At 45.7% G+C, this 11,667-nt stretch overlaps 1 protein-coding gene across 2 annotated transcripts in view; it reads right to left on the bottom strand.

The window, feature by feature from the left end:
* Positions 1-2,077: 2,077 nt before the first annotated feature.
* SEPTIN2 (septin 2) overlaps positions 2,078-11,667 on the bottom strand; it is a 161,794-nt gene continuing 152,204 nt past the window's right edge. For both annotated transcript variants that reach the window (XM_029617127.1, XM_029617128.1), the window contains exon 13: positions 2,078-2,367. The gene's annotated coding sequence lies outside the window, so the exon portion shown is untranslated. The remainder of the gene's footprint in view (positions 2,368-11,667) is intronic.

Here is an 11,667-nt window from a genome sequence, read left to right as displayed (position 1 = left end):
GGCAGGGATCTGAGGAAACTGAACATGCCTGCTTACCCATGCCTAGCAACAAAAGTTTGCCCAGTAGGGGCACAAGCACCTCCACTTCCCAATGGCGCTGCAGACACCTCCACTCCTACCTGCTCGCATTTATCAACAAACGGCCCAGCAGAGCTGCAGGTACCTCCACTTCACATGCCTACCCGCACTAAATGTGCGGCGAGCCCACCAGCAGCTGCCATTTGCTGCTAAAGAGGAGGAACACTGGCCAGGGGCCCAAGCATGTCCTCTGTGGCCGAGAGGTCCCTTGGGTCCAGGCGCATATCACAGAACAAGCCCAGAGTGTGAGAGCGTAAGAGTGTGTGTGTGTGTATGTATGAGGAAGTGAGTGTGTAAGAATCCTGTGTGTGAGGAATAGACAGTGTGTGTGAGGGAAAGAGTGCAAGGGAGTGCGAAAGCAAGCCTGTGTTAATGAGCTTGGGTGTGTGACAGAGGAGTATGCATGAGTGAACGTGTGGGTGTGTGAGAGAAGAAATGTGTGCATTAGAGTGTGTATGAGAGAGAGGCAGAATAAAGCTTGTGCACTCTCTCTCCCCCCCTACTAATCCAGGACAATCTTAATGACTGGAAATCAAAAGTGAGCAGAGATTTTTTTTTATCATCCCTATTAGTTGTAATTATTGGGTGTTATCTGATGTGTCTGCTGTTTTGAATTATTTTAACTGTGTTTGGTAAATCTTTAAATTCATTTTAATTAGTGGCTGTTCTATTCATCAGCTGTTTTGAAATACTTATTCTTTTTATAAGTATGGTTGATGTTTTGTTTTATAAGGAATGAAATGTTTGTTTTCTCATTGTTGCACTGCATACAGAGTGATTTATTTCCAGTTGATTTTTGTCTGCATGTTTCTATTTATGCTTTATGGGCTCTCTGTCCTGTATTTGTGGAGGATCAGTCTGTGCTTTGCATGTGTAAAGGAGGTGAGATATTCTGCTAGCTTATAGTTTCTGTGTAGGGATCTACAGCAGTCTCATTTGTTCTGTTTTCCCAGTAGGGAGAATTGGTATTTTAGATCCTGGTGTAATATTTGCAGTGTTGCATTTTCATAGGTAGGGTTGTTACTGTTTTTGAGTGCTGGCAGTTAGTGTTTTGGCACTAGAGCTTTCTGACGGCCAAATCCACATCCAACATATGATACAATAAGACTAATACAATATGGATCCAGGCATCTGTTGGGGTATTCTGGTTGGCACTACAGCAGTGCATGTAAACATATAGATCATAAGTGATATTTTTCTCTCAGAAGACTGGAGTTTGAAAGTCTTTTTTTCATGTAATGTCTCCCTTTCTGGAGCAGGAAAGTGGTTAATAAGACATCTTAAATGAATGCATAATTTTTTAATTGTGTGGGGGAGGGGGCAGAAATGATGTAATGTTGGAAGGTTTGCCTAGGCCATCCAATACCCTTGTACTGGTCTGAGAGAATGCGCCATACACGGATCCCCATCATTCAGCCATCTCCCACATTCCCAGAGGGGATGCTGGGGGAAGGATGGGGAGGAGGGTTGTAGGGTTCCCAGTGATCTGGTAGAGTACTAGCACTGACACACTACCTACCACTTCTCTGGAAACCCTTCTTAGCATTTCAAATCACTGAAAGGGCCAGAGTCCAAGGGGAACCCTCTCACTTGGCCTCCTTAGTGATTTAACTTCAGCTGTGCCTTGGGGCAGGGAAGAGGACCCTCTCATCCCTCGCCTCAGGCACCAGATTGCTTGGAGCTACCCAGGCTGCAACAAGAGATCTTTCAGTCACAGGAGGCTGGACCAGTACTTTGCATGAATTTGGGGAAAAATAGGAGAAAATAAAGGTGGAGGTATTATATGATGGCTCCTGAATGGAAGCAGCAATGTTATATACTTGGAAGGGAAAAACAGGCAGGAACAAACTAAAGAGGAAGAGCCTATAAAACAGGTGACAAAAGATCAAGGCGTTATGCTTGTAACAGTTGTGAAAGGTTCATTTAGTAGTCAGCAATTCACTCTTATTGAGACAAGTCAGGCTTTCCTAACAAACTTGAAAGTTGGAGCCAGGTCATCTTCAATTAAAGCATTCTGTATTATGCATGCTGCTATTCTACTAATCCTAAAGAGTGGCTTCAATAGAAGACTAGTGGTATTTAAAAATACAAAGAAATGTATAAAATATTGACACATTACAGTTTGTTACAAAGTACATATTACAAAAGTTAACAATGCCTTTGCACATACAAGTATAATGTAAGACAAGAGGCACTGTAATAAGTATTCCATCATTCCCAGTAACCTCTGCTCAAGTTCACCAGCAAATCACCAAACTGGAATGTTCGATTTTCTCTCGGTTAATGTTCCTGCAAGACAAAAGAGCAGAGGAGGATATGCAATGAGTTTAAGTGTATGAGGAACCTGCATTCAGCCTAACTCGGCACCAATGTGATAACGATGCACAAGTCTCCCTGACAAGCATACTAGATAAGAGACAGGTTAGGAAATGCCTGTTAGTAGATGAGATACTTCCAATAATAAGCGGTTAAGCAGTAAAGAAATAGAGCCTTGCTTATCTGAGAGCTGCCCAGCCATGCCATATGGATTTTGGAGGTGGGGAATTGAGGGTGCAGGTGAAATAAAAAGATTTCTTTATTAATCTTATATTCTGCAAATCTAGTTTTGTCTAATTTTGTTAAAACAAATGAGTAGCTGCCTAGTGGTTAGAGCAGCAGGCTAAGATCAAAGGAAACCAAGGTTCAAATCCCATTGCTGCTCCTTGTGGCAAGTCTCTTTACCATTGCCTCAGGTAAAAAAAAACTCAGACTGTAAACCTTTAGGGGATAGTGAGATACCTACAGTACCTGAATGTAATCTGCTTTGAAGTGCTGAAAAGCAGAAAATAAAACCCACACATAATAAAATACATAAAGCACAACAAACTAAAATGCTAAAAATTGTAAAATCAATACTAATGATTCTATACTTTACAGACCATTTACTTCTGTGCCATTAAAATTTGTAATCTTAATCAGAAAAAGCCTGTGAAACAGAAAATGCCTCAACTTTCTTGCAATATTTTAAATATTCATATTTCCTACACAGTTCCAACGGTAACCTATTCCACTGGATAGGGCCTGCTACAGAAGAAGCCTTAGACCCAACTGTCAATGGAAATCAGAAATTGATGGCATCATAAGTAATTGCTGTAAAGAGGACCATAGTAAATATGAGGAAAGATATCAAGAAACCCTATCAGCAAGGCAGTAAGATTCTTGATAAAGTTCTTTATGTAGTATTGTGAATGCTGTAAAAATTGTGAATGCTGTAAAATAGGCAACTAATTGAGCTCTCATGAATGGTTTAAAATTCTCATCCCAACAGCTGCATTTGGTATTGTTTGCAAAACTCAGATCAAATATTTGGGCAAACCCAAAGAATTACAATAATCCATAGTACTAGTTTCAATTGCCTGAACCACCAAACAAAATCCAATAGTGGAAGATAATTTCTTAATGGGTGCACTAATTGCAATTTATAAAATGCAGTTCTTGCAACATTTTTTTTACATGTTTTTAAAGTTTGGAATCTATAATCACACCTGTGTTACAGGCATCTTTCCCTTAAGCAAAAAGACAAGGTGCCAACAGTAATTGATAGAGTCTCAGGACGCTCCCTCTGCTCTAACCAAAGAACATATGTTTTCTCATGATTCAAGACTAAATGGTTGACAGCTAGCTAACCAATGTTTAATTTTGCGTGGAAATTCCCCATCAGTTCCACAAGGAATATAAAACTATACATCTGCATATATTTTATATATTATACCCAATGATACCATCATTTTGCTTAGATGCTGAAAAAACAAACAGTAAAACGGGCGGCAGATAATGATAAACCTTATGAAATACACAAACATTAAAAAAAAAGTGTTAGGTGGAGTTGGTCAGTGAAAAATGGTTTGCAATAATGCATTTAGAGGCCAAAGCAATAAAACTCATGCTAATTTTTTTTTTTTTTTTTAAACAGCATTCATGCTAAAATGTCACTGAATGAGGAATTACTAAATTTTTGGTGTAGGTAATAAAGTATAGCACACTCATGCAATTAGTATGAATGCTAATGAAAAGTGTAGTGACAAAGCTATATCTGCCAGAGTGCTAAAATTGTGCATAGACACTATTTCAAATAATGCATGTGTGTTAGCAAATACTCAGTTTATCTTGTCTTTCTCATGGCCTGCCCTCTTGTAACAAAACACTATAAAAGTAAGCCTGATACATGGGGCTACTTGTCAATGCTGAGGGCAACAGGAGAGAGCAGAGTTGCTTACCTGTAACAGATGTTCTCCGAAGACAGCAGGATGTTAGTCCCCATACATGGGTGACATCAACAGATGGGGCCATGAGGTGGGAAACCTTGACCAGACTCACTGAGCATGCCCAGCATGCCCTATACTACGCATCCACATGAGGTCTCTCTTCAGTCTCATAACATAGAATTACGATAAAATAAAAATAAAAATAGCAGAAACCCAACTCCATGGGGAGGCAGGTGGGTTTCGTGAGAACTAACATCCTGTTTTCCTCAGAGAACACCTGTTACAAGTAAGCAACTCTTTCTCAGAGGACAAGCATGATGGTAGTCCTCACCCATGGGTGAATACCTAGTTACAGGCTGCTCTCCAACAGAAAGGGGGACCAACAGACCCTTAACCAGATGCCAACAGGCACAACACCACCAGTGTTGTTGGTAACAGAGGGGAAGACAGCCTGAACCCACTCAACAGGCCCTAGAATGGGAGAGTTTGGTGCTTTGCCTCAAACAGGTTCCTGAGGACAGACTGACCGAACATACTGTCGTGTCAGCCATCCCTATCCAGACAGTAATGGGATATGAATTTGTGGAGAGAACTCCACGTCACAGCCTTGCAGATCTCCTCCATGGGAACTGCTCACAAGTGAGCCACTGACACTGCCATGGCTCTGAAAGTATGAACCTTGACATAACCCCCAAGATGAGGTCCCGCCTGGGTATAACAGAAGAAGCAATCTGCTAGCCAATTGTATAGTGTTTGGCAACGGCAATGCCCACTCTATTTCTACCAAAAGAAAGTTGGGTGGACTGTATGGGCTGCTGTCCACTTCAGATAGAGTGGACTGCAGCCACTTGCAGTCTAAACTGCGCAGTGCTTGCTCGCCTTGGTGAGAGTGGGGCCTGAGAAAGAAAACTGGCAGGAGGATTGACTGGTTAAGATGGATATCTGTCACTACCTTAGGCAGGAACTTAGGGTTTGTAAGCAAGACCACCCTGCATTGAAAGAACTTAGTATGAGGTGGATAAGTCACTATGGCCTGGAGCTCGCTGACCCTGCATACTGAAGTGACCACCACGAAAAATCTGACCTTCCAAGGTCAGGTACTTCAGGTCATAATCAGCTTTCATCAGCTGAGCAAATACCACGCTGAGGTCCCAAGACCTAGCAGGAAGCCTTAGGGAAGGCTTCAACTGAAGCAGACCCCGCATGGAACGTACAACTATAGGTTGTACAGAGATGGGTGTACCATCTACACCACGGCGGTATGCGTCACCTCGACAATGAGGGGCTATGAGGATCATAGTCCCTCTGTTCTCGTGAAACTTCAAGAGACTCTTCCCCACTGTGGGAATCTGAGGATATGCAAACAGAAGACCCCGTCCCAATGATGCGCAAGGGCATCCGAGGCTGGTTTGCCATCTGACCCGGACAGGGAGCAGAACAGAGGCACTTTCCGGTTGCAGGGGGATGCAAACAGCTCTACGTCTGGGCACCCTCAAGGGCGTAAAATCCGATTTGCTATCCCCGGTCCAAGGACCACTCATGGGGTCTGAAGGCTCAGCTTAGTCTGCCCACCATCACGTTCTCTGTGATGGCCAGGTACATGGCCCTGAGCATCATCCCATGAGCCAGGGCCCAGGACCAGATCTGGATTGCTTCCTGACACAGGAGGTATGATCACATGCCTCCCTACTTGTGAACATACCACATGGTTACTTGGTTGTTGGTTTGGATCAGGACAATTTTGTTGGACAGCTGATCTCTGAAAACAAGGGCTTATTCAGAGATCCAACACTGCATTCTGCACACTTGAGCGAAGTCAGAGAAAGGGCATTATCAATCTCTGGCCCAAAACTATAGAACACAATGCTGGCTGAATTGCGTATTCAGAAAGAAAGAAAGGAGTTTTAAAAAGATATAAAAACATGGTTATTCAGACTAGCATACGATGATTAAGAAAAACACAAATTCTAGGTTGCAAAAAACTGATATTTTTTTTTGTATAGATGGTTCTGAAATGTGATTTATTTTGTTTTTGAATGTATTTGAATTTATGTTTTAGATAGTGTTTTTATTGTAAACCGCCATGATTGTTAATTCAGAATGACGTATATAAATAAATGAAATATAAATATATATGAAATATATGAAATGGTTGCCAGAGCAACGGCCTTCTAGTTTGGCAGAAAGGCCCTGGCTTGAGACATGTCTAGAAGGGCTCTGATGAAGTCCAGCTGAAGTGATGGACTGAAATGGGACTTTGGGTAGTTGAGAACGAACCTTAGTGACTCCAACACCTGAATGGGCAACGCATGGACTGGATGGCCCTGCCTGAGACATGCTCTTGGCCAGCCAATTGTCCAGATAGAGGAAAAACACACTCCCAGTCTGTGGAGGTGCGCTGCCACCACAGCCAGGCATGTAGTGAAGACTCGTGGGGCGGACTCAAGCCCGAACAGCACCACCTGGTACTGGAAGTGCTGTTTCCCCACCACAAATCAGAGATACTTCCTGTGATCAGGGAAAATCTCAATATGAGTGTATGCGTCTTAAGTCAAGGGAACATAGCCAGTCCACTTTATACAAAAGCGGGATCAAGGTGCCCAGGGAAACCATCTTGAACTTTTCTTTTCTTAGAAACTTGTTCAAGGCCCTTAGGTCTAGGATGGGATGGCGTCCTCCTGTTCTCTTTGGAATCAAGAAGTCCCTGGAGTAGAATCCCTGCCCTCTCTGCCCTGGTGGCATGGGCTCGACCACATTGGCCGTTAAGAGGGAGGAGAAGTCAGTTTGTAGCACCTCCTGATGCGCTATCAGCCCCCAAGACAGGCATGGAGGGCAATTTGGGAGGACACCCTTGGCGGATAATGGATAAAACCCACTGGTCCAAAGTTACACTGGGCCACTTGTTCACAAAGAACTGCAGCCTGCCCCTGACCATCATTCTGAGAACAAGCAACTGGCTTATGCTCCCTATGGCCCAGTCAAAACCTTGTCCCCGGAGTTAACTAAGGAGCCGGCTAGGGCTTGGGAGCTCTCTGCTGCCTGGAATGGCCACAGGAGCTCTAATGGTATGTACAGGATCGATGAGGCAGAGGACAGTACTTCCTTTGGCAAAAGATTTTCTTGGCCCTTGCCTCAACGGCCTCCTGGATGAGGAGGACAGGTTCAGAGTGCTGATGGAGAGCTGGAGGATTTCATGATTGTCCCAGAGTTGGGCCACAGCATCCTTCACTTTATCTTGAACAGATTTTCTCCAGTGCACCTCTGGTCTGAAGTCCAAGGCCCGGAGGCACTGATTCCCATTGCAGAGACCCTCAATGCCTTTTCGAAAACATTGTAGGTCTCACAGACCTCATGTTTTCCCACACTCAAAACCCTTGTGCACCAGCGACATGAGTGTCTTGCTGCTGTTGAGGCAGCTGCTCAGCCACCTCCAGCACCTGCTTCCAGATATCCCATGAGTATTGGCTTATGTAGATCTGGTAGGTGGGCATTAAGCATGGCACCCTGGTCACCTTCCTCCTAAGAGCGTCCAACGCTTTGTGGTCCTTCCCCGGGGACGCCAAGAAGTGGGTCCAAGAGCATTTGGCCATCACAGATTGGTGAGGCAGCTGACTTATTGTAGCTGGCAGCCTTCTGGACGAGGCAAAGCCTGTCCGCCTTATTTACAGTAGGCACTGTGAGGGGGTGTTCCCACATACTCATCAGCGACTCCGTAAGTATCTTGTTTACCACAATCTCCTTAGAAGGCTCCACAAACCGAAGGAGCTCAAGCATTTTGTGCCTGGTATCTTCAGACAAAAGCTCAAAAGGGATGGTCTCCGCTATCACCCTGATGAACCCTGTGAAGGTCAAGTCCTTACGCAGGGACCTCCTTTGCTTCTCTGAAGAAGGGTCTGACAGAAGACCATCCTATTTCTTGGAGGAGGATTCCATCTGATCATCCCCCCAGGGATCGTAAGGACCCTCAACCTCACTGTATACCACAGGGGATGGGGCCCTAGGTGCTCAGCCGATGTCCAGAGGTGCAGGCACCGATGGAACTGAACAACTGGCCTTGGAGACTCCACTGGCCTTGGCAGAGCTTCCTCCTCTGAGGAACTGGAGATGACCAACGTATCAGTAGGGGGAGGCCTCAGTGTCCCACCATGCACAGAGGCTGTCCTGGGAACAGACACTAGCTGGGTCGATAAGGCACCGAAGAGCGCATTCAGCTTCTCCAGAAGCAGTATCAGCATGGGCTGCATTGGCTCTGTGCCATGGGACCGAAGCCCTGCAGTGCCCGCTCCACTGCTAGCTGGACTCTATGCTCCAGATCCTCCTCAAAATGTTGCCGATGCCAACACAGACTGGGAAGGCAGGAGGGGTGGCCACATCTTCCTCAGACCCGTGAGGGGGATTGGTGACTAGCACTAGGAGCTGTGGAGACCATCGCAGACCCTGGGCATTGATGGAAATTTGACATTTCTCACCACAGGGTCACTTTGGGGGCATCACAGCAAAAGCCTGTGCATCCCTGTGCCTGGCATTGTGCAGCGATGGTGACCTGTGATGATGCTTCTTGGTCTTCCCATGATGCTCAGACCGGTCTTTCCCTGGTGCAGAGGACGATGAACCAGACATCGTCCTGGAGGAGATAGACAATGGTTGGTCTCTGGCACCCCTATCAATCGGTGACCCTTGACGGAACTGATGGTCCTGCCGATGTCTATGGAGTGATGTCCTTTGGTGTGGCTCAGAGGTCCTCAGATGTCGATGGCCCGACTTCTTTGACCCTAAGAAGTTGTCCACCTTGTCGAGCTGAAGTAGACATACCTTCGGGGTCATCTGGGCGCAGAAGTGGCATCCCTGGATGTCATGCGATGCACCCAGGCAGAGGATGCAAACCTCATGAGGATCGGTGATTGACATGGTCCTTGGGCACTGGGTAAATTGGCGGAAGCCAGATGTGGACATGACGGGGCAAAACAAAACAGGAAAAATACGGAACAATGGTGGCAGGTGTTGATGGATAACGGGCACTGAGGTACTACCACCATGGGGGGAACCAACCATGAAATGAAACTTATCCGAATGCTGAAAACCCTGACTGGGGACACTACGGGAAGGTACCGAGAGTGACCCAGCGATGGACTTTCAAAGAGAGACAGACAGCGAAAAACTTAAGTTTTCCACGAGGCAAGAAGCCAGTTATAGAGCTCAATCAAAACACAATGCTGACAGTTCCACGGAAAGAGACTGAAGAGGGACGCTGTGTGGACATGTGGTATAGCGTATTCTGGGCATGCTCAGTCAAAGTTTCTAGAAACTTTGACTAAGTTTTCTGCATCAGACTCCATCTGATGTCACCAATGTGTGGGAACTACCATCCTTGCTTGTCCTTGGAGAACATCTGGAACAGGGATAGGCAACGTCTGTCCTGGAGTGCCACAACAGGTCTGGTTTTCAAGACATCCACAATGAATATGCATGAGATATATTTGCATACAGTGGAAGCAGTGCATGCAAATGTATCTCATGCATATTCCTTGTCAATGGCCTGAAAACCAGACCTGAAAACCAGGAAGAGAGTTAAATAAGAGAAAAGACATCAAGAAGTCAATCGACTAAATGCATGTGCTGCTGATGTCTGCTAAGGAGGTAGAGATGAGGAGGAAAGCGCAGAGGAATCAGAGTAAGGAGGTGATGGCATTTGAAGGCTGTGCCACATACACTTATGTACCTTATACACCTTGTGTAAGAAGCTATAGAAAAGCACAAAGGCTAGACTGTGGGTAAAATTTTAGTGTCATCTTTGATGCATGTCAGCCACAATGCTTATTGGTAGCCGAGCTCTTTCAGTAATGTGCACACTAAAAAGTTAACATTTATCTCTCTATATTATAAGAATATTGGGGCTCCAGGTAATCATTTTAGCATGGTTGTATATATGCACGCTCCAATGCATGCACAGATCGGCAAATAACATGGGAGGGCGGGCGGGCCCCAGCAGGAGAAAAAGGCTGAGTGGGAGAGACTACAGAAACTGCTGGACAGGAGATAAATGCATGCTGGTGCAGTTTCACATACCCATAAATGTCAGTAAGGAGCCAGCAGAAACAGCAGGCTCCAGCGACAGATGAGAAGCAGGCATACAAAACAGTCAAACTCCTACCAAGGCTTTACAGCATTCCCAGAGTCAGTGACCAGTACGTAGTGATGGGGCCAGAACCAGACCACAAAATCCCTGTGGTTGTAGAGTGTAGAGGGAGGAAGAAGGAAGAGGGTGGACAGGACAAGTGCAGAGAGAGAGCAGGAGGGAGGAAGAAAGGATCAAGAAGTAGACACTGTAGGAAGGATGACAAAGTGGGGAGTGCAATGAGAAAAGAGTTCCCACATTTCTGCACTCACCCCGCACAGTCCTCCCCACATCCCCAATGCATGCAATCCACAAATGTATCCTCATCAAACCACCATTCAATCCCTCCAACATTCACTCACCTCTTGCTACAAAAACATATCCTCACTCATCTCTCCCAAAGCTCACATGCAACTTCCCCAGAGCTACTCACCACATGCACCACCAGAAAGCTACTCACAACATTCCCTCTGTTGCACACCACCACCACACAACCCATACCTCCACACAATTACTCACACCACCACAAACCCTATTAACAATCTGCCCTTCCCCCTGAAAACCTACTTCCCACCCCAGCGACTCACTCCCCCATATCAAAAAAAGCCACAAATCTCCACCCACATGCTCCCTCCAAAAACCTCTAACCAGTTGCCTACACCATTCACACCACTGGAAACCCTGTCACAACACATGCCCTCTTCCCCAAGCACACCCACTTACCTCTTCCCACCACCCACTCAACCCCTCAGACCACTCACACCACCGCCACACATCACCATACATGCTCCCCAGAACTCCACATCTCTACAAACCCAGTTACAACACTCAACATATCTGCACACCTACTCACTTCGTTACTCACTCCCTCACAGCAACAGCACCACCACCGCAAACTCAGTTCCGACACTCTACCCTAGCAATTCACCCCTTCACACCACAAAACATACCTCCACACCCCCCAAACCACAGTCACCTACACCATACACACCACTGAAAACCTTGTCAACACTCACTATTTCACACCACCTACTCATTCCCTTAGACCATTCACACTACCACCACATATCATCCATACATGTCCCCCCACACCTCCACATTCTTGCAAAACGAATTGCAACACAACCCCCCCTGCATGCCTACTCATCCCTAGCCACTTACCCTTCCATAAAACAAACATATCTAAGAACATAAGAACATGCCATACTGGGTCAGACCAAGGGTCCATCA

Source organism: Rhinatrema bivittatum, chromosome 9 (genome assembly GCF_901001135.1).
Source record: "Rhinatrema bivittatum chromosome 9, aRhiBiv1.1, whole genome shotgun sequence".
Lineage (NCBI taxonomy): Eukaryota > Metazoa > Chordata > Amphibia > Gymnophiona > Rhinatrematidae > Rhinatrema > Rhinatrema bivittatum.
Note: the sequence above shows the minus strand (reverse complement) of the source record. Positions and strands in the feature narration are given on the sequence as shown.